This window comes from Phascolarctos cinereus, unplaced genomic scaffold (genome assembly GCF_003287225.1).
Source record: "Phascolarctos cinereus isolate Bilbo 61053 unplaced genomic scaffold, phaCin_HiC Scaffold_4;HRSCAF=312, whole genome shotgun sequence".
Taxonomy (NCBI): Eukaryota; Metazoa; Chordata; class Mammalia; order Diprotodontia; family Phascolarctidae; genus Phascolarctos; species Phascolarctos cinereus.
In genome coordinates, this window is record NW_027555847.1 from 694160901 (window position 1) to 694183145 (window position 22245).

General features: G+C 44.2%; 1 pseudogene; it reads right to left on the minus strand.

Annotated features, from left to right (window-relative positions):
• Window positions 1–9345: 9345 nt before the first annotated feature.
• LOC110220368 (sodium-coupled monocarboxylate transporter 1 pseudogene) lies at window positions 9346–11143 on the minus strand (annotated as a pseudogene).
• Window positions 11144–22245: the final 11102 nt, after the last annotated feature.

The following is a 22245-nucleotide window of genomic DNA, read 5'->3' on the forward strand; positions in this document are numbered from 1 at the left end:
GGAACCAGTCTGTGCTCACGGAACTATTTAAGACTAGATTACAAAGCAGCTGATTTTTTTTTTCATCGTTACTAAGTTTCTTACACCAGGTAGACAAGAAACTTATTTTCACAATCACACATTTCACAGTTGATTTGATGGCACATTTTTCGCTGTTGGGAATGGGGGATGGAGGACAGACAGGAGAAGATGCTGTTTTCCTCTGGCACTGAAATGGCTTTTTAAAGGTCTGAATAAAAGGGTCCCTTGTTACTACCATGAGTCAGGATGGAGGTTCTGGGAGCCACAGAGAGCAGTGGGAAATAGAAGAGATGGGAGATGGTGATTCTAATTCTGCTGGGTCCTTGAAGGTAGACTTACTTGGAGCATTTTCTCTAGGAGCCAGGACGGAGCAGGATTCTTAATGCCAGAAGTAAACTGCTGCTGGGCTCCTATGGATGTGTGGGAAAAGTGAGCAGCACAGTTCCTACATGTTTTCCCGTGCCCTGGCTTGTGTCAAACAGTCACTAAGTTTACATCTGAAGATCAGTTCCCTTCTAATCATAGAGAGAGGCCATTTTGATGGGGGATAAAGGGAAAAGCATTTGGTTTGGAGTTGGAGACTCCCGGTTACGGTAATTTCATCTGCCCAAGTTTGCTTCCTTCTCTTTAAAATCTTGGATTTTGTTCAGTCATTTTTTCAGTTGTGTTCAGCTCTCTGTGACCCTGTTTTTAGGGTTTTCTTGGCAAAGCTTAGAATGGTTTGCCATTTCCTTCTCCAGCTCATTTTACAGGTGAGGAAACTGAGGCAAACAGGGTGAAGTGACTTGCGCAGGATCACACAGCTAGGAAGTGTCTGAAGTCAGATTTGAATTCAGAAAGATGAGTTTTCCTGACTTCAGGCCCAGTGCTTTATTCACCGTACCACCTAGCTGATATGCATGTATATATGTGTGTATATAAACACACACACACACACATATATATAATATATATACGCATGGGTTATGCATATATACATGTGTACATGCACATTGCACGTATACATGCACATACACACATATACATGTATACACACATATACACATGCACACATATATGTACATACACGTGTGTGTGTATATGTGTGTGTGTGTGTATAAAACTATTGGTTACAGCAAATGGAGAAATTTGAGGGTTGTGGATAAATTCACTTACCTCAGCAGCATACTTTCCAGAGATGTCCACGTAGATGATAAAGTTGATGCACACATTGGCGGAGCTACCTCAGTGTTTGTGAGGCTCCAAAGGAAAGTATGGGAAAGAAGAGGTATTAGGTGGCCTACCAGACTGAAGGTCTGCAGAGCCCTCATGCTGACCCCATTGTTTTATGCCTGTGAAACCTGGCCAGCTGACCAGCGCCAGGCCAGGAAACTGAATTGCTTCCATTTGAATTGTCTTAGGAAGATTCTGAAGATCCCCTAGCAGGATAAGGTACCAGACACTGAGGTCCTTTCTCAAGCTAAACTGCCAAGCATTCAAACTCTACTGCAGAGACTGCAGCTCTGATGGGCTGGCCACGTTGTTCGAATGTCAAACCTAAAAGACTGTGTTACAGAGAGCTCACACAGGGCAGGTGCTCACACCGAGGTCATAGATCTCTCTAAAGAACTTTGGAATCTATTGTGTGACGTTGGAGACACTGGCATAGGGCCACTCAGTGTGGCGTGCCACATCAGAGAAGGTTCTGTGCTCTGTGAGCGAAGCAGAACGAAGTAGCTCAAAAGAAACCTGAGACGCGCAGATTTAGAGACATCTCCACCCCAAACGTTCACATGCCCTGTTTGTGCCCGACCTGTGGTAGAGCATTCCAAGCTCACATTGGTCTGATCAGCCGCAGTCAGACACACTGTACATGGACCCCAACACAGTGATGTCATTTTGATCCTCTTTGAGAATGAAGGATTAACAGCTATCACGATATAAATAGATGTGCACATACATGTATGTGTGTATACAAAAATACATATGTTTGCATGTGTACATGTATTTATATATGTGCATATATGTTACTGCCTTTAACAGAATGTAAGAGAGCTTACATTCTATTAGAGACAATATATAGATATATGCATGTATTTGTGTATATAAGCTGTCTCCTTTAATAGAATACAAGCTCTCTGAGGGCGAGGACTATTTCATTCTTCACTTTGTATCCCTGGTGTAGCACAGAGACTAATAATAATAGCTAGTATGTATATAGTTAAGGTTTGCAAAATATTTCAGATATTCTCTCATTTGAACTTCCAAATAACCCTGTGAGGTAGATGCTATTATTATTCCTATTGTAGAGATGAGGAAACTGAGGCTGGGACTAAGTGACTTGTCCAGGGTTATTCACCTAGTATCCATGGTGGATTTGAACTCAGGTCTTTCCTGATTCCACTGCACATTTAACTGCCTCAATGATGAACTTTTGTTGAATGAATGAGTTGTTACTCAGTGAGAGGGAGGGACTACAGAAGAGGTGGGAGAGCACTCCAGATGTGGCTCATAGCATTGATCCAGAGCTAGGGGGGACCTCAGAGGATGTCTTATTCAACCCTCTCATTTTGCAGACAGGGAAATGAGCCCAAAGTCACATGGGCACTAAGTGGCTGAGTCAGAATTTGAAGCCATTGCCCCAAGCTCCCCAGATCCCTTTCCATGAAATTCTACTTAGACATAGAGAGTCTAGATGAAGAGGAAGAGGGGTTGGGGGAGGAGGCCACCCCATTCTCTGTGTGTCCCAGTTCCTCCCTTGGAGGAAGGAACTGGTCAGTCCTCAGTCCACCAAACTGGGCCAGCTGACTTGAAAAGCAGGGCAGTTCCAGCGAGGGAGAGGAGGAAACTGTGGGCAGGCTGTGTGAAGGGAAAGTTGAACCCATGACTCAGTTCCTGTGTTGAAAGGAAGAACTTGGGCGTCAGCTTTGGACTTGGTAATTATAGCCTAGAGAAGGAACCCAATGAACCACCCCTCCCCCAGTGACCTCCTCCCTAGGGCCCTGAAAGGTCTCCCTGTTCAGGGAGGAAATGGTTGACATCAGTTTTATACCGTAGGCCCTGAGGCCACCAGAAGCCACCGCCTGTCCAGTGGAAAGAAACGCCCACACTGTGCCCTCAGCCTGCCAGCCTGGAAGATGGATCAATACGTCATTGATTTAAATTAAAACGCCCTCTGCACCAGATGTCTCTGAGCACTCACATTTGCTGCTCTGTTTTCGCTGGTGCAACAGAAGTGGGCTGCCAGGCGGAGATGCTTTTGGGCTAAGGGATTTTTCAAGCTCAGCAGAAGGGCAGGAGGCCAGGACTCTAGGGAAGGGATGCCGGAGGAAGGAGGCTTTGGGAAACTGCCCCACCTCAGACGCTGAAAGAGCCTTGATCTTGGGCTTGGGAGGGACTTACTCAACCCAAGCAGGATTCTCTTCTACGGCTGCCCCCTGGCCCCAAACCACTTCTCCCCTCTACCCTCCCTTCTCCTTCATGGGAGGTCTTTCCCTGTGAGAATGGAGAGAGGGAGAGGGTATCAAAAACAGAGAAAGCAAAGAGGGTCACTGAAGCACTTCCTTAAAAAAATATACAGAGAAGTGAACTGGAGGAGGGCCAGAAAAAAGCCACGGGTGGGCCGAGAAAAGCAAGCTGTATGTAGAGGCGCGCAGTGTCACATGCAATGGTCTTTACTTGCCCTACCCTGGATAGGCAAATGCCCATTTTATCTGGTGTTTGTTAGATTAGACTGTAAGCTCCTTGAGGGCAGGGACTTTCTTTTGCTTCTTTTTGTATCTCCAGCCCTGAGCACAGTTTCTGGCACATAGTAGGCACTTAATAAATGTTTATTGAACAATGGATTGATGGTCAGAATAAAAATAAAATTTAAAAAACAAATGTGAGTTCCTTGAGGGCAGGAACTATCTTCTGTTTGTATCCTTAATACTCAGCACAGTACATAGTAAGTGCTTCATAAATATTCTCTCTATTAATCATCCATCCATCCATCTCTCTGTCTATCCATCCATCCAATCAACTCCATCTATTCATTTATCTACCTACTCTCCATTCATCCATCAGTCTTCTTATCTATCTTTCTCTGCCTTTGTCTCTCTTTTTGTCTCCCTCCCTCTTCCCTCCCTCCCCCCTCTCTCTCTTTTGTTTTTTTTTTTGGTGAGGCAATGGGGTTAAGTGACTTGCCCAGGGTCACACAGCTAGTGAGTATCATGTGTCTGAGGCTGGATTTGAACTCAGGTCCTCTTAACTCTAGGGCCAGTGCTCTATCCACTGCACCATCTAGCTGCCCCTCCCTCTCTCTCTTTCCCATCCATCTCCATCAGTTCATCTATCTACCTACCTATTCATTCATCTATCCATCTATCTATCTGCCTTCTTATCTTTCTGTCTCTGTCTTTATCTCTCTTTTTGTCTCTGTCTCTCTTTCTTTCTATCTCTCCTCCCTCCTTCTCCTCTTCCTCCTCGCTCCCCCCTTCCTCCCTCCTTTCTCTCTTTCCACAAATTTTCTTTTTTTAAATTCTTTTAAAAATTTTTTTTATCAATTTATTTTGATTTATCAACAATCACTTCCATATGCTTTTGAGTTGAAAATTTTTCTCCCCCTTCCTCCCCCCCCCTCCCCAAGACGGCACACAATCTGATATAGGCTTTACATTTACATACCCATGAAACATATTTTCACATTAGTGAAGTTGTAAGTAAAAATTAAAACCAATAGGAGGAACCATCAGAAAGATGAAACAAAACTCAGCAGAAGGTAAAAATAAGTGATAGTGATTCGACTTCCACAGTTCTTTCTTTGGATGTGGACAGCATTTTCCATCCCGAGGTCTCTGGAGATGTCTTAGATCCTCGTAATGCTGAGAAGGGTTCAGTTTAACACTCTTAATCATTGCATGACGTGGCTGTTATTGTGTACAAAATCCTCTTGGTTCTGCTCACTTCACTCAGCATCAGACCATATAAGTCTTTCCAGGTTTTTCTGAAGTCAGCCTGTTCATCATTTCTTATAGCACAATAGTATTCCATTACATTCGTATACCACAACTTGCTCAGCCATTCCCCAATGGATGGGCATCCTCTCAATTTCCAATTCTTTGCCACCACAAAAAGAGCTGCTATGAACATTTTTGTACATGTGGGTCCTTTTCCCATTTGTTTGATCTCTTTGGGATACAGCCCTAGAAGTGCTATTGCTGGATCAAAGGGTATGCACATTTTTGTAGCCCTTTGGGCATAGTTCCAAATTGTTCTCCAAAATGGTTGGATCATTTCACAACTCCACCAACAATGTATTAGCGTTCCAGTTTTCCCACATCTTCTCTAATATGTATCATTTTCCTGTTTTGTCATGTTGGCCAATCTGATAGGTGTGATGTGGTACCTCAGAGTTGTTTTGATTTGTATTAAATTCTAACCTTAATAAACACCAACTAAGATAAGCATTTTTTGTACAAAATAGAACTGAAAAAGAGGAGTGTACATGAAACATTATTACACATAGCTTACCTTCACTTTTAAGTATATAATAAATTCAATTAAGTTTTAATAGCTTAAAAATCACACCAAGATTTTTGGGACATCCTGTAATAACTTTCCCTACTCATCTGTCTGTCTTTCTATCATTTAAAAATACTTCAGTGCCTCTTTTTTTTTCTTTTATAGCTTAAAATTGCACTAAGATTTTAGAGACACCCTATAATACCATATCCTATTTGTCTTTTGTTATTTTTAAAAAAAATACTTCAGTGATTTTTCTTTCTTTCTCTTTTTGGCTACTCCATCCCTAGACATCTTCTCCTTTCCCCCCCTTTCAATTAAAAAAAAAAAGAAACAAAATCCTCATGACAAATATGAAAAGTCAAGAAAAACAAATTACTTAAAATTGTCTCTGAAAATGTATTTCCCTTTCCACTCCTTGAGACCCTTCCTTCCTTGTCAGGAGCAGATCCTCCACAATTATGACTGATTGCCAAGTGCATTGATTAGAGTCCTTAAATATCTCAAAGTTGATCTTGACAATGATGTTACTATAGAAATTGTTCTCCTCATTCTCTTCCCTTCCATCTACATCAGTTCATACAAGTCTTCCCAGGTTTCTCTGAGAACGTCGCTTTCATCATTTCTTAAGGTACAATAATATTGCATCACCTTAAAATGCCATAACTTGCTGAACAATTCCCCTATTGATGAGTACCCTCTTCATTTCCAATTCTTTATCACTACAAAAAGAACTGCAAGAGATAATCTTGTACATATGGGTCAATTTCCTCTTTTGGGGATACCTCTGAGTCATTCTCCCCTTTTTTCTCTCCCTTATCCCACCCCCATATCCAATCATTCACCAAGTCTTGTAAATTCTACCTTAACAACAGTGGGGTCAAACCCAAATAGAAAAGGGGGCTGCCACTAATCTGTACAAAAGGATCCCTGAGGGTGACATATTGACTTAGTTTTAAAGTGTAACATCTATATTTTACTGCATTTTAATTTCCTTTGTTAAATATTTTCCACTTACCTTCTAATCTGGTTCAGGAATCATTTGGGAGTGTGGTGGCCCACGTCTGACCTGCAAGTCAGTCTGTCCTCATTATCTAACTCATGGCCCCCAGTACTGCTTGCCAGGACTATTACAAAACCTCCTAATTAGACTCTTGACTTTCAGTCTCCTCTCTCTAATCCATTTTTTATAGAGCTGCTTCCTGCTGCACAAATCTGTGTCACTCTTCCACCCTGGAAGTTTCAGTGGCTCCCTACTGCCTTAAGGTTAAACATACATTTTTCAGCTTGTTACTTAAAATCTGGTTCTACCCTCACTTTTCAGGATAACTGCATATGGTTTCCCATCACGCACTCTATAGTTCAACCAAACTGGCCAGCTTACTGCTCCTTGAACTCAAAAATCCATCTCCTGCTTCTGTGCAAAGGCTGGATCCTATACCTAGAATATATTCCCTCCTTGTCTTGACTTCTTTGAGAGGCAGTTGGTGACATGGTAGAAAGAGCACAGCCATGTAGTCAGGAAGACCTGAGTTCAAATTCAACCTCAGACACTTACCAGCTGTGTGTTCCTAGGCAAGTCACTTCAACTCTCTTTGCCTCTGTTTCCTCCACTGTAAAATGGAGATAGTCATAGCACCTATCTTTCAGGATTGTTGTGAGAGGTATTTGTAAAATGCTTAGCACAGTGCCTGGAACATAGTAGGCCCTTAATAAATGTTTGATTATTGATTGACAATAAGGTAATATTTAGAAAGTATTTAACATAGTACCTGGCATATAGTAGGCTCTTAATAAACCCTTGTGTCCATACCACACCCCCCCATAAGTTCTTTGAGGGTAGTAGTGCCTGTTTTGTATTTATCTTTGGATCTGAATGCCCAGCACAATGCCCAGCACAGAATCGTGCTTAATGAGTTCCTGTTGGATTGGATTGGAAGCTCATTTTTCTTTTGTCCTGTCCTCATTGGAAATGGAGAAAAGTGCCCAGTCACATTCGCCTTAGAGACAGGTTTCTCTGGTCATTCCCATCAGACAGCTTCTTTGACTCCCCAATTTTTAAGTGAAACCTCTAAGCAAGAGAGCATTCTCCCCCATCTGTCCTTGCTGGTCGTTGATGGAGAAGCTAAGAGTCTGGCCTTTCCCCACTTGTCTGGCAGGCTGCTCTGATCTCCTCACTGGGCTGCTGAGTGTGACTCCTAATCATACCATGCTTTGCTTTTCAATTTAACGCTTTCCCAGGCTTCCTGACTTGGCCCATCATGACCCCGAATGCCAGATGTATCTATCTATACCCAGCTGCCTTGGGGCAGTGTGGCCTAGAAGCAGATCTCTGTCCGCTGGACTGAGGAGAAGAGGGCCATAACACCGAAGGGAGGTTGCTGCTTTTCTTGGCCTTCATTTCCTCATCTGTAAAATCCCTGAATTTCTGAGTTGGAAGGGATCTCCAGGGCTATGTCTCCCAACCCACATAAGAATTCTCTCTACATCCTAGGATGGAGCCTCTGCTGGAGTACCTCAACTGATAGGGAACCCACATCTTCCAAGGCAGTCCATTGCACTTTTGGTAAACTCTTATTAGTAGAAAGGTTTTCCTTAGACCAAATCTCAATTTTTCCACCCTTGCTTCTAATTTTGGGGCCAAGGAGACAAGTTTAATCCCTTCTACATGAAAGTTTTTTAAGTGTGCCTCCCCTCCCTCCAACTCCATCATCAGTTGCAGAGGCAGCTAAGGGGCATGGTGGATAGAACTCTGGTCCTGAAGGTCATGAAGATCTGAGTTCATATCGAGCTTCAGACATTTATTAGCTGTGCGACCCTGGACAATTCATTTAAGCTCTGTTTGCCTCATTTTTCTCAACTGTAAAATGGGCATAATAATAGCTCCTACCTTCCAGGATTGTAGGGCTCAAATGAGATAATAATATTTATGAAGCACTTAGCCGATGCTTGGCACATGGTATGCATTGTACAAAGGCATCATCTCTTCCTTCTCCCCTCTCCTCCCAGCCTTCTCTTCTCCACCTCCGTTTTCCTTCAGGGGATCTTTATATAGCCTAGTCCTCTAGCCCTCCTCAGGATATATTCCATTTTGTCAATGCTGGGTGGCTCAGTGGATAGAGCAAAGGGCATGCAAGTCAAGAAGACCTGAGCTGGAATCCTGCCTCAGACACTTAACCTGGCTATGTGACACTGGACAAGTCACTTAACCACTCTGTGCCTCAGTTTCCTCATCTGTAAAATGGGGATATTAGCAGCACCTGCCTCGAGTGTTGTGAGGATCAAATGAGTGAATGCATTTAAAAGCAATCTGCCAACCTTAAAGTGCCATATAGATGCTAGCTATTGTTATTGTTATCTGCCTTAAAATATGATTGCAGTGCTCATAACTAAATCCAGCATTCCAAATGTGGTCTGATCAAGGAAGAACACAATAAGATTGTTGCTATTCTCTTCTTATGCGTGTTCATCGTTGTTTTTGTTCAGTTGTTCCAGTCGTGTCCAACTCTTCCTGACCCCATTTGGGGTTTTCTTGGCAAAGATACTGGAGTGGCTTGCCATTTCCTTCTCCAGCTCATTTTACAGATGAGGAAACTGAGGCCAATAGGGGGAAGTGACTTACCCAGGGTCACACAGCTAGTAAGTGTCTGACACCAGATTTGAACTCAGGTCTTTCTGACTCCAGGCCCCGTACTCTATCCACCGTGCCACCTCACTACCCTTATCTTAGTTATATTAGGAAATGTAAAAATAACCCACCCTACAGGGTGGTCCCCCATTCTGAGCTGCCCCATTAAAAAACCCTAGTGTTTCTTTTTATCTCTTTATTTTAAGTTTCTCAAGGTTAATTTATCAACTTCTTCCAAAGTGCTACATGGGGGCTGTGGAAACTCTTCGGCTCCTTCTTAAAAGTCTACTGAATATCGTATCTTCTTTTTTCAGGAGGTATTTGGGGTTTACCATCTGATTTTTGCCACCTGTTAGAAGGCTGAAAATCGTTCCCATAATTACAGTCACTAATGTCCCCAAAGTGCTTAGGTAGAGGTAAGAAAGTGAATATACACTATTCATTAGAAAAGTTCTATGTGCAGTAGTAGTTTTCCATGCTAGGATTGAGTGTCCCACTAAGCCAACCAAATTCAGAGGCGTGCTTCTACTTTGGGTACAATTTGCAGTGGAAAGGGGTAATGGTAATGTTCTCCAAGGAGGTGGAGGGTAAAAGTGAGCCCCAACTCCAATCCATATTGAAAAGCAGAATCCAAACATAAGACCAATAAATGAACCAACCGAGTTGGCATAAGGATTTAATATTCCCAGAGAAAACAAGCCCAGGAGAGGTCCTCCAATCATGCCGAATATGCTGAGTGCTGCCTGTAACATACCTCCCATCAATGATGCCAAGGCAGCCATCCCGATGCAAAGTATGCCAAAAACCACACTTGTTCCTTGAGAAAGTAAAGAAAGAGTCTTTGGTGAAGGGGAAGCCAACTGTGGTTTGATGAGATCTTCTACAGTTACAGCAGCTAGCGCAGTGATACTGGTGGACACCGTACTTAACGTTCCACTGTAAGCGCATGATACAAAAAGCCCTGGGAGTCCGGGATAATCGTGGAAAATCTGCACAGCGAGGTAGGGCATGAGCTGATCTGGCGCCCTGACTTTGTGTGACTTCCAGGGATCACAGTGACGGTACACTGAGTACAAGGACAAGCCACAGAGAACAGCGCAGGTGAGAATTATCCAGAGTCCCACAAGATTTAAGTAAAGGGCTAGTTTTGCATGGAACTTGCTTTTACAGGCCAGGTATCTCTGCACTTGGGACTGGTTGACCCCATAAATGCTAGTCCATGTGAAGGTGCCCCCTATTGTGATTGTCCAGAAAGTATGTCTCTGCAAGGGACTAGGGTTAAAGTCCCATATTCTTAATCTTCCTCCTTCCTGAGCATGTTTTAGGACGTTTTTCATTCCCCCTTGAATTACTGAAGTTTGTATGATAATGGAAGCAAATCCTGCCACCATGACAACAGCTTGAAAGACATCGTCCAGATGACAGCTTTGAGACCTCCCAACGTGCAGTAGAAAGTACAGACGAGGCCTGTTGTGACTACTGCACCCCAGAGTTCAAATCCCGTGACCTGATTCAAAGCCAGCGCAGGAGCGTAAATAACAATGCCAGTGTAGAGTATCGTTTGAGTAATAAAGAAAACTGTCCCAAGAAGACGGATCTGCTTATTAAATCGAAGCTCCAAGTACTCGTAGGTGCTACTGATCCCGAGCCGGTAGAAGACGGGCATGTAGATCTCCGTGGTGAGGATGACCACTAGAGTGTAGGAGATGAAGAAGAGACCGAACATGGCACCGAAGCGGTATACCTCGGCCGGCGTGCCCAGCACGGTGATGGCTGACATGAAGCTGGCCGTGAGCGACAGCGACACAGGCACCCCCGACATCTGGCGCCCACCAATGAGGAATTCGGTTTCCGTCTGCCTGCCCTTTTTTATCCATGCATAGTATATGCCAACCGAGGCTGAGATGAGGAGCATGGTCACGAATACCAGGTAGTCCCACACCGAGAAGTCTTTCGACATGGCAGTGGCTCACTATGTCAGATCCTGAGAGACTTTTGCTATGTGGAACTGTGGATTTAGATGGACGTGACTCAGAAAATATGTGTAGGGGATGGCTTGGGCACACGAACAGAAGAAAAACTCGCCTTTCTATTGCTGTAGGGCTCTAATGTCTTCTGGTTATATTAGGGCACTGTTCCTTCCTAGCTTGCTCGCCACTGAATGATGTGTGTTCTCTAATGGATGGATGTGCTGTTTCTTGGTCTCCTGGTTACCGCCAAGCACCATTCCGATGAGCACGCGGCTGCCATGAGGTATTGCTGGCCTGAGTATGAGATCACAGAGCTTCTCTCTGTGGCCAATTTTTGGATTCGGTGGGAAAACTCAGCGGAGGGGCTAGTTCTTTTCAATAAAGAGCTCTGTTAGCTGTCTCTTACAGTGCTGAATTTAAGCCTCAGCTATTTCAGGGAGGGGTACTCCTCTTGTGCTAACTATCAGATTCAGGAAAAACCTCAGTGACTTTTCTCTCCATAATGAGAGGGACATCTGTCAGTTCCCACAACCGGTGGCTGTAGTTTGTCTAGAAGGAAGGCTTGTGTTCCCAGGGGTCAAGGTCTTTCAGAATACAGAACAGCCAGCCAGTGAGAGGGCCCAAGTTCTTTAGTACGTCTTTGAATTGCAAATTCCTTCTCACCAGGGCCAAGGTCTCTGCCCTCAGTCTTTTTTCTAACCTAGGGTAAGAAAGCCTTTATAATTCTTGCTTAATTCCCTTATGGGAATCCAATACCCCCAGCCCCCTTTTATACTTTACCCTGAAGAAGTACACAATCTAATCGAGTGGGGAGTATGAGATGCATACGAAATAACTGTTAATTTAAACTAAAATGTTATTAGTCTGTAAGAGAGCAAAGTTTAAAGAGAAAGGACACTTTTAGGTGGGTGATTTCAGGGAGTGCTTCATGGAGTATAAGGCATTTGATCTGGGCCTTTAAGGATGGTAGAATGTCAACAAGCAGAAACTGAGTGTAAGCCAGCATAAACAGAGGCATGGGCGTAACAACTAATCTAATTTGGATGAAACATAGGCTAGGAGAGAAGGCTGGAAGATCAGAGCTGGTCAGCTAGGTGGCTCAATGGAGAGAGTGCTGGGCCTAGTATCAGAAAGTAAGTTGTTATTGTTCTGTGTGTTTGTTTTTAGGCAATTGGGGTTCAGTGACTTGCCCAGGGTCAAACAGCTAGTAAGTGTCAAGTGTTTGGTCTTTGGTCAGATTTGAACTCAGGGCCTCCTGACTTCAGGGCCAGTGCTCTATCCACTTATTGTTGAGTCATTTTCAGTCATGTCCCACTCTCCCTGACCCCATTTGGGGTTTTCTTGGCAGAGATACTGGAATGGTTTGCCTTTTCCTTCTCCAGCTTGTTTTACAGATGAGGAAATTGAGGCAAATGGGGTTAAGTGACTTGCCCAGGGTCACACTGAACTCAGTCTTCCTGACTCCGAGTCACTTAACCTCTGCTTGCCTCGGCAGTTGGTGGGTTGATTGATTGTTGTCACATGCTTCAGGTAGATGCCTCCCTAACTCACCCATGGGGTCGAGACTCCCTCAGTTACCCTCCCCCTGGTTTAGCCCATCTGTCAGGGCAGTTTACTGGGGTGTGGCTGCTGCACCTGCAACAGCTTCCTGGAGCTGGAGGTGAGAGGTGAGTGAAGGCAGACCCCGGGGGTGAATGAGCAACCCTGCCAAGTGCTCCACAGCCCTTACACGGGAGATGCTGCTCTTCCCTGAGCACCCATACCTTAACCCACTGGAGAAGGAAATGGAAAACTACACCCACATCTTTGCCGAGAAATCCCATGGGCAGTAGGATGCAAAGGGTCAGGAAGAGTTGGAGGTGACTGAGTGACTAAGTGACCACAGCAGGGAATTGGAGGAGGGAGAGACTGAAGACAAGGGTCCCAGTGAAGTGACTATTACTAAAGTCTGGAGATCCAAGATTTGGAAGTTGAAAGGACTTTAGAGGTCAGTGAATCTAACCCACCCCCCTCATTTTACAGAGGAAGAAACAGTGACTTGCCTAGCTAGGGTCAAATAGCTGGGAAGTGTCTACGATCATATTTGAATCCAGACCAGGCTGAATGCAAGTGTCCCATGCTCTATCCACTGCACCACACTATTTCTCAAGGGAGATGTGGGTTCGAATGAGGGTGATGGGTTTAGGCATGAGGAGGAAGGTGTAGATGGTGAGAGATATTCAGATAGAATCAACAGAACTTGGCCATAAAAGATTTAGGGATAACAAAACAGAAGGCTTGAAAAGCCTGGGTTCCTTGAAGGATGATGGTACTATTAACAGAAAGTCAGGAGGAGGAATAGATTTGAAGGAAGATGATAGTGTCAGTGTTGGAAACGTTGAGTTTCATAGTTTATGGAGACCTCAAGGCAGAGGGACGAAGGAGGTACCAGTTGGAGACATGGGACTCAGTTGACTTGATTTTAAACTTCTCAACATTGCACTTCTGACTCTCTGGACTTTCCCCACCATACCATAGCAGCCTCCTCACCCTGGAAGTTCTCTCTGCCCCTTTCTGTGATTGGCTACTTCCTCCCACCTCCATTTTAAGGAATTTCCTTCCTTTCTGGTCTCTACTCCTGACCTTTTCCAGACTTCCTCTCCCATGACCCTTGGCAGGCATCTTCTCCTGCTCTGCTTTTCAGCTCCCTTTATGTTTTGCCTTCCCTGCTTAGAATGTAAGCTCCTCGAGGGCAGGGATTGCCCTTCTTTCTGCTTGTGTTTGTCTTCCCAGCTCTTATTAAAGTACCTGGCACACATTAAACACTTAATAAATACTTGTGGGCTTGGCTTGATGTGGTAACTTAAGGAAAGAGGTAATTTACATGCTATCTTCCCCACTAGAATGTAAACTCCTTGAGGGTAGGGGTTAGTTTTGCTTTTTTTTTTTTCTTCTTCAGTTCCTGGTACATAGTAAGCACTTAGTAAGTGCTTGTTGCCTTGATTTGACTTGATTTAACAATTTAAGGAGATTATATACATGTTATCTCTTCCATTAGAATGTACGTTTCTTGAGGATGGGAGCCATGGAAGGTCACACACCACCTGTAGTGACAAGGCTTAGATTCAAACCTAGGGATCCTGATTCAAAGCCCAGTGCTTTATCCACTGTACTGAACCATGGATCCAGGAAGTGTACAAGTAGATGCTGAGAAGTAGCTTACTGCCATGGAAAATGGGCTGCCTGGACTCAGATTCGGGAAGACTTGAGTTTGAATCGTGCCGCCTAAACTCTAGCTGTGTGGTTTCCTTCAAGTCATTTAACCTCTCTCAGCCTCAGTCTCCTCACTGTAAAATGGGAACCATGCCTACCTCACAGGATTGCCCTGAGGCTCATTTGCATACTCATCCAGGGTGTCCCAAAAGTCTTAGTGCAGTTTAAAGCTATTCAAGTTTTAATGGGACTTTTGGGAGACTGTGTGTGTGTGTGTGTGTGTGTGTGTGTGTGTTCCAAAAACTTTAAAGTACTTTAGGTGTTAGTGACATTTCCTTTGAAAATAAAACAAATATTTATTTTTATACTAAATGACTTAAAAAGAAAGGCTCCCCCCCTCTCCCCCTCCCCCACATTTGAAGTCAGAGAGCCTAGGCTAGCATCCTGGCTCTGCCCTCTATGACCTATGTGACTGGGCAAGTTTCTTCACCTCTTGCAGGTCTTAGCGTCCTCATCTGAAGAAGCAGGGGGCTGAGTTCAATGGCTTCTAAAGTCCCCTCCAACTCTCAATCTGAGAACCTAGGATCCTAGGAATTGAAAGCTGCATTCAGATGCCAAGTCAAATGACCATCCCTCCACTGGGTACAATGAGGAAGGAAAAGACCTTGTAACGTCAGCTTTAGGAGGCAGGGGCTCTGTGTTGCTGGGATTTGCCCGTCCATTTGGCGGCAAGAGGGAGTGGAGTTAGACCTTAGATTCTGACTCTGATGCCTGAGAAGAGATAGTTTCATCCAAGGACAATTACCCTCAGAAAGAAAGTTTCCAGGTTTGCTGGTCCTACCGTACTACGCTTGCCTTGATATTGACTTATAATAAGCATGGACGAGTTCCTCCACATTCCAACTCATTATGGAGAGATAATTTAAAAATGCTTCCACTGTCTAACACATCTGCTGCCATTAGCGAAGTCAACCCATTTCCAAGATTGATGATGGTGGCTGTGGAAGGTAAATTGTAGCTGGCAGTATCTCTTGAGGCTTGAGAGAATTATTATTATTGTTATTATTATTACTATTATTGTTGTTATTGTTATTGCTATTATTATCTCAATTCTGCTAATATTTTTCCCCAGCAGACTTCAAATAGAAATGGTCCTGGAACAAATTGCTATCCAGATAGGATTCTTTTTTATAGAATGTTCTTCAGACTATTGCACAGGTGAATAAAATAACTTCTCTTTCTCCTTTCTCTTCCCTTTCTTCCCCTTCCCTTTCTCTTCCCCTTCTCTTCCTTCTCCTTACTTTGTTCTCCCCCTTCCTCTTCCCTTTCTCCTTCCCCTTCATTTTCCCTCTTCCCCCTCTCCTTCTTCTTCTTCTCTTCCTCCTGGAGAGAGGAGAGCTGGGCTCAAATCTCCCCTCAGACACTTATTAGTTATCTAATAAGGCAAGTAACTTTACCTCTTTATTCCTCCATTTCCCTCTTGGCCTTGATAGCCTAGACAGGGGTGGGGAGCCTGCAGCCTTGAGACCACCAGTGGCCCTCTAGGTCCTCAAGTGCAGCCCTTTGATTTGAGGACCTAGAGGGTCACGTGTAGCCTCGAGGCTGCAGGTTTCCCACCCCTGGAGAAGGTCCTTCCAGATTTAAATGTATGATACTAAGATTGTAGCTCTGTGACCCTGGCCAGGTCCCTTAATCTTCCTGGGTTTCAGTTTCCTCCTTTGAAAAATGAAGGCGTAGAACATGGAACACAGAATGTTAGAGATAAAAAGAAGCTTAAACACAGGCTTATTAGAATATGTAACTTGGAATGTTAGAGGTGGAAGACAGCTTAGAATGCACAATGTTTGAGCTGCAAAAAGATCTTAGAGCATAAAATGTTGCAGAACATAAAATGTTCAATCTGAAATGTCCCATAGAATCCAGACTGTTAGAACATAGAATACAGACTGTTAAAGCCAAAAGGGGCCTTAGAAAAGAGGCCATTATAAAATGGACTCAAGGCCCACCAGGGTCCCTTCCAACTTTGGTTCCAGGAGCCTACTATCCCCCAACAACCTTTCCTCGGGGCTGCTTTGTCTATAGTTACTGGGCCCCTCCAAATTCATGCCTGGGAGATGTGCTCCTTCTCTGGGCCAAGGCTGGGGCTTGAAGCTGGTACAGTTGGATAAGCAGGACTAGCCAGAGCTTAGACGTTCATGGTTGGCTCAGCCTCTCAGGCCCCAGGGTCCCCTCCAGGCCTGCACCCATGAGGCTCTTCAGGAAGGGCTTCAGCTTTAGCAGAGACGCTTTCCCATTAGTCAGGGCTAAATGACTTCAGTGAGCTCACATGCCTGGGCTGCCTGCCCTACGTCCTTTTGCAAAGGAAAGGACTTATTAGCTCATAAAATGACTGGGAGTGCGGTGGGGGTGGGGGAGGCTAATTTGCAACCCAGCTCCCCGGGAATATAAATGACCAAATTTTTCCTTGCCCAAAAGACAACAGCAGAAGGTTATCTTTTGCGGCATGCTAGCTGTTAATTAGAGGGACTGTTCAGATCATTAGGTTCTGCTCAGCCCCCTTCCTCCACCCCAATTCCTTATTAACAGCATAACTTGGCCTGCTCTCCTATCCATCTGCAGTCATTCTGTCTGGACTTCACCACTCCCACCCCTGGCAGGTGAAAAAATCAGTTCCTAAGGCCCCGAGCTGCCTTCAGAGTTGAGCAGTTGGCCTGGTACTGCACAGATGTATAATAATTCCCTGCCTATGGACTGAGCCCTAGGGATTCTCAGCATTCTGATGGTGGGTTATCATTCTTCTTTACAAAAGAAGAAACTGATTCACAGAGAGATGTAATGATTTGTCCAAAGCTACACAAAGTATTCAGAGCAGGGCTGAGACTAGAAACTAGGCCACCTGATTCCCCCCCCCCCCATCATCCCCATCCCCCTCCCTTTCTAACCACCCTCATCCATTTAGCTTTTAAGACCTGGCTTTGGACACATCTTCCTAGAGGCATCCTGAAAAGTGACGGCTGATTTGATGAAGAATTCTGAAGCTGATTACAGGGAGTGAGGTTCTTTCCAGATCAAACATTCTATGTTCTGTGTTGTAACAGTATGTGTTCCAATGTCTATTTTTAACTGTGACATCCTTTGCTCTGTCTGCTAGCATTCTCTCTTCTAAGGGTCCTTTTAGTTTTAACAGTCTGTATTCTATGTTCTAACAGTCTGGGTTCTATGGGCCATTTCAGACTGAACATTTTATGTTCTGTAACATTTTATGCTCTAAGATCTTTTTGTAGCTCAACCATTCTGCATTCTAAGGTGTCTTCTAGCTCTAACATTCTAGGTCATGTGTTCTAATAGCCTGTGTCTAAGCAGCTTTTTATCTCTGGCAGTCTATGTTTTGTGTTCTAGCAGTCTGTGTTCTAAGATCTCTTCCAGCTCTAGCATTCTAGGTCATGTGTTCCAATAGCCTGTGTCTAAGCTGCTTTTTATCTCTGACATTCTATGTGCCATGTTCTAGCAGTCTGTGTTCTAAGATCTCTTCTAGCTCTAGCATTCTAGATCATGTATTCTAATAGCCCTGTGCCTAAGCTGCTTTTTATCTCTGGCATTCTATGTTTTGTGTTCTAGCAGTCTGTGTTCTAAGATCTCTTCTAGCTCTAGCATTCTAGATCATGTATTCTAATAGCCCTGTGCCTAAGCTGCTTTTTATCTCTGGCATTCTATGTTCTGTGTTCTAGCAGTCTGTGTTCTAAGGTCTCTTCCAGCTCTAACATTCTGTGCTCTATATTCTAGCATTCTGTTTTCTAAAGTTCCTTCTAGGGGATCCAAGAGAGGGTTCTTTAATGCAGGCATATCTGAAAGACATCATTGTAGTTTCCATATGGGAATGCCTATATCTTTTGACGTTATGTGATTGGTCACTTCTGTTTTGATTGTAATGTAATACATGAACATCATGAAATGAGATTATGTATGGAAAGCACTTAATAAGCTATAACCATGCTAGCTATTTTATTAATATTCACTACCTGTCTCTACCATTCTGAAATTTTCTGTTCTAACATTCAACATTTTAAGATTCCTTCCAGTTCTAATATTCAGTGTTCTGTATTCTAATATTATGTGATCTAAGGTACAGTCCAACTCTCCCATTCTGCATTTTCACATTCTCTATTGTAATATCTCTCTGTGATGCCTCTCCAAGTTGGGGCATCCTATGTCCTATGTTCTAAGGTATTTTCCAGTCTGAACATCCTGGGCTCTCTGAGTCTAGGGTCAAGATATAGGGAAGCACCATTGCCTTTTGAAAGACTAGTGATTCTCTCTCTCTCTCTCTTTTTTTTAATTTAAGCTAATCGGGGCCAAGTGAGTTGCCCAGGGTCACACGGCTAATGAGTATCATGTGTCTAGGGTTGGATTTGAACTCAGGTCCTCCTGACTCCAGGGCCAGTGCCCTATCTACTGCACCACCTAGCTGCCCCTAAACTAGTCATTTTCAAAGTGGGGTCTTTGAGCATCCTCTGGGTGGCCCATGTGAAACTGGATTTCATTGAGTTATCAGGCAATAAGTGTGATTCCCCTGAGCTAAAATCCATTTTCTTCTCAATGAACTGGAGGAGTTGAGGGAGGGGAGTGGAGTAAGCATTTATTAATCACCTATTATATGCCAAGCACTAAGCTAAGTCAAAGGACAAAAGCTATCTCATTCCATCCACCAACAACCTTGTGAGGTAGGTGATATTACTATCCTCACTTTAGAGTGGAGGAAACTGAGGAAGAAATAAAGAAACCCTCATTAGACAGCCCACCAGGCAGAAAGTCCTCTCCCAGCATGTACTGGTGAGGATCTGAGGACAAATACAGTGAACTAGGTCAGAGCCAGGGAGCTGGATTCTAGATCCAGCTTTACTATGCACTTGCAGGGGAGTCTCTGATTAAATCATTTTCTGCCTCAGTTTCTTTCTCTGGAGAATGGAGATAATCACCTCTACTTTGAAAAATGATTGAGAAGCTCAAATGAGAAAATATTTGAATCTCCCACAGAACATAGCATGGGACTGGGCACTCCCTCCAGTTTCCCCTGAAATTCTGTATGTATTTGTTATTGACTTTTGGTGTGTGGGGGGGTACTTTTAAAATCGACTGTTCTTGCTGTATGCCTTAGTCAATATTGTTCTTCAAAAGCTCATTGGCTGGTTAATGATATCAACTGGTAATCATGGGAAAAAGCTACCAGTGGGAACTTCTGAACTATGGAGAATGACTGAATAAAGTGTTAATTAGGGGCTTATTAGGTTTGGACTGTGTTCTACAGTACTTTTAAATCACCCTTTAAACCCTGAGTGTCACTGAGACCCCTGGGAGGGAGATGGAGCAGTTAAGCTTTGGCCACCCCACCTGGCAGTGGAGTTTGGGAGAGAAGAGCCAGATCCCGAGCAATCCAAGTGTCTGATGGCTAGCATATGGAAGAGGGATTAGCTGTCTTCTGCTTGGCCCCAGACAGTAGAATGCAGGAGCAGAGTGTGGATATTTCCAAGAGGCAGTTGGAGAAGTCCTGTTTGGGGACTGTTAAAAATGATTTCTCTAGGTAACCTGTGCCTTGGAGACTCAGAGCTCCACCCTGCCAATCTTTAGTCCAAAGTTCTCCAGAAAGACATCCCTGATAATGAGATTACATTGAATCTTCTTATCTTGGTCAAACTCCAACCCAGGCCTGAATTGATTTTATCTACTCAGGCTTGGGTGGAGATAGACTTCCAAGATTGGGGGTGCTATTTCCTTTGTTGGTGGGTGATATCAGCCCCTGTGGACTGAGTGATCTAAGGAACCCACCCACTTCCTAGTATTCGACCAATCAGAGTTGATTGGCACCCCTTGGGAACACCTACTCTTCAAAGGGCATCTAATGTGGTACCCCAAAATGCCAAACTGAGCCAGTTCTGAACTGGCCCCCTTAGGGGGGCCCTGTTTTAGACTGAACTCCCATGCAAATCACTTTGAGAAATTAAACCGTGGACACATATACCCCAATTTCGTTTGTCTCTTTCTTAGAGCAGACTCTGCTTCAGATTGGGGATCATGGGTTCATGTGGTTAGGGGTTCACAGGGCCTCATAAGATTCTGAACAATGACAGCTATCTCAAAGTGGACTGGGCCGTCAAGGGGCGGTTAAGTATCTGATCACTGAAGGTCTTTAAGCAGAGACTGGCTCCCTCATTGGGTGTGTTACCCAGGGGACGATTTTTCAGATCCAGGTTGGACTGAATTGCCCCTAGGTCCCTTCTTATTGTGAAAGTCTGTTTCTGGCATTAAAAAAAACCAAAAACCAAAACAAACACTTGAGTTCAAATTTGGGCTCTCCATGGCCTTTCTTTAAGTTCGGCAACTGGACGTCCACTCAATATTCTGGGGCAGGAAGGGGGAGGGTGTTCCAGTAGCTGGGTCATCTTGGGCAAATCACTTGACCTCTTAGACCCTCAGTTTTTTCAGCTATAAAAAATGGCTAATGAATACCTGCCATGCCCATCTATTGTGGCCAAATTTGTAGTAGAGATGGAGAGGCAAGTGTTAGTTCCCCACTCCCACAATACCAGCCAGTACTGGGAAGAAGGAAAGAGGGAGAGAAGAAAAGAAAAGAGAAGGGAAGGAGAGGAGAGGAGAGAGACAGAAGAGAGAAAGAGAAGAGAAGAAAGAGGAGAAAGAGAAGAAAAAAGGAGAGAGAAAAAAGAAGGGAGGGAAAGATGAGGAGAGAGGGAGAGAAAAGGAGAGAGGGAAAAGAAGAGAGAAGAGGAAGGAAAAGAGGAGAGAAGAGGAGAGAGAAGAGAGGAAGAGGACGGGAGAGGAGAGAGGGAGAAAAGGAGAGGAGGAGAGAGAGAAGGGAAGAAAAGAGGAGAGGAGAGAAGGAGGAAAGAAGAGAGAAAGAGAGAGGAGAAGAGAAAAGAAGAGAGAAGAGAGGAGAGGAGAGAATTATGCATATGGAGGAAAGCTAGCTAAAGGTAAGCACATCTGTGTGATTTGTTCAATATCTAGTCTTGCTTCTTTAAACTTGATTGTTCTTTAAAAGAAGCCTTCCTGTACCCTCTAGGAACCCTTCAGGCTCCTCATTTCCTGGCCCCTCTGGTTTGTCCCCTGAGTCAAAGCCGCAGGCAGAAGCTCGGTGACTAAGAGAGAGTTTGGAGGTGTTGAGGTTTTGAACTCGCTTGTAACTCTCCCCTCGCTTCTCCTGCAGCACAGTTGAGGTCACTGTGATTTCCTGTTACCTTGTAATAATTTATGGCCAGTCTAATGTACAAGATGCATGAGCTCATCTGTATCACAAGCTATTGTTTTACTGGAGTAACAGGAAATGTTCCTTGGCATCACTGTGGGGTGATGTATGGCTTCCAGCATCCCTGAAATTGGGTCGGCCCCAAGCTCAGGCCTGTGCCCCTGGGGGAAATGCCAGACAAAGAGGGTGGGTTTTATTTGTGGGAGGCAGAGTTCAGAATTTTTTTTAACAAAGGGAAAGAGAAATTTTAGAAACCAAACCAGACACCTTCCTTCCTTCCTCTCTGTGCCTTCTTCATTATGGCATAGTGAGAAGAATGTTGGGTTTGGGCATAACAATTGCCTGTCCCATCTTGCCCAGTTTCTTTGACTCAGGGAACAGCATGACTTCTGTACATGGAATCTGGATGACCTGGGTTCTAATCTTGCTTCAAACAATTCTCAGCTTTGGGAGTTGGGGAAAGTAATTTATCCTCACTGAGCCTTAGTTTCTCCATCTGTAAAAAGAAGGTGGGTAGACTAGGTGGCCTCCAAGATCCCTTGAAGGTCTAAATCTGTGATCTGATAAAAACTCCCTTTCCTTATCGCCATTCTTCTGTTGGAAGGTAAGCTCCTTGAAGGCAGGAATTATCTCACTAGTGCCTTAGCTGGGCAGCTAGGGGGCACCATAGTGCATAGAGCACCGGGCTTGGAGTC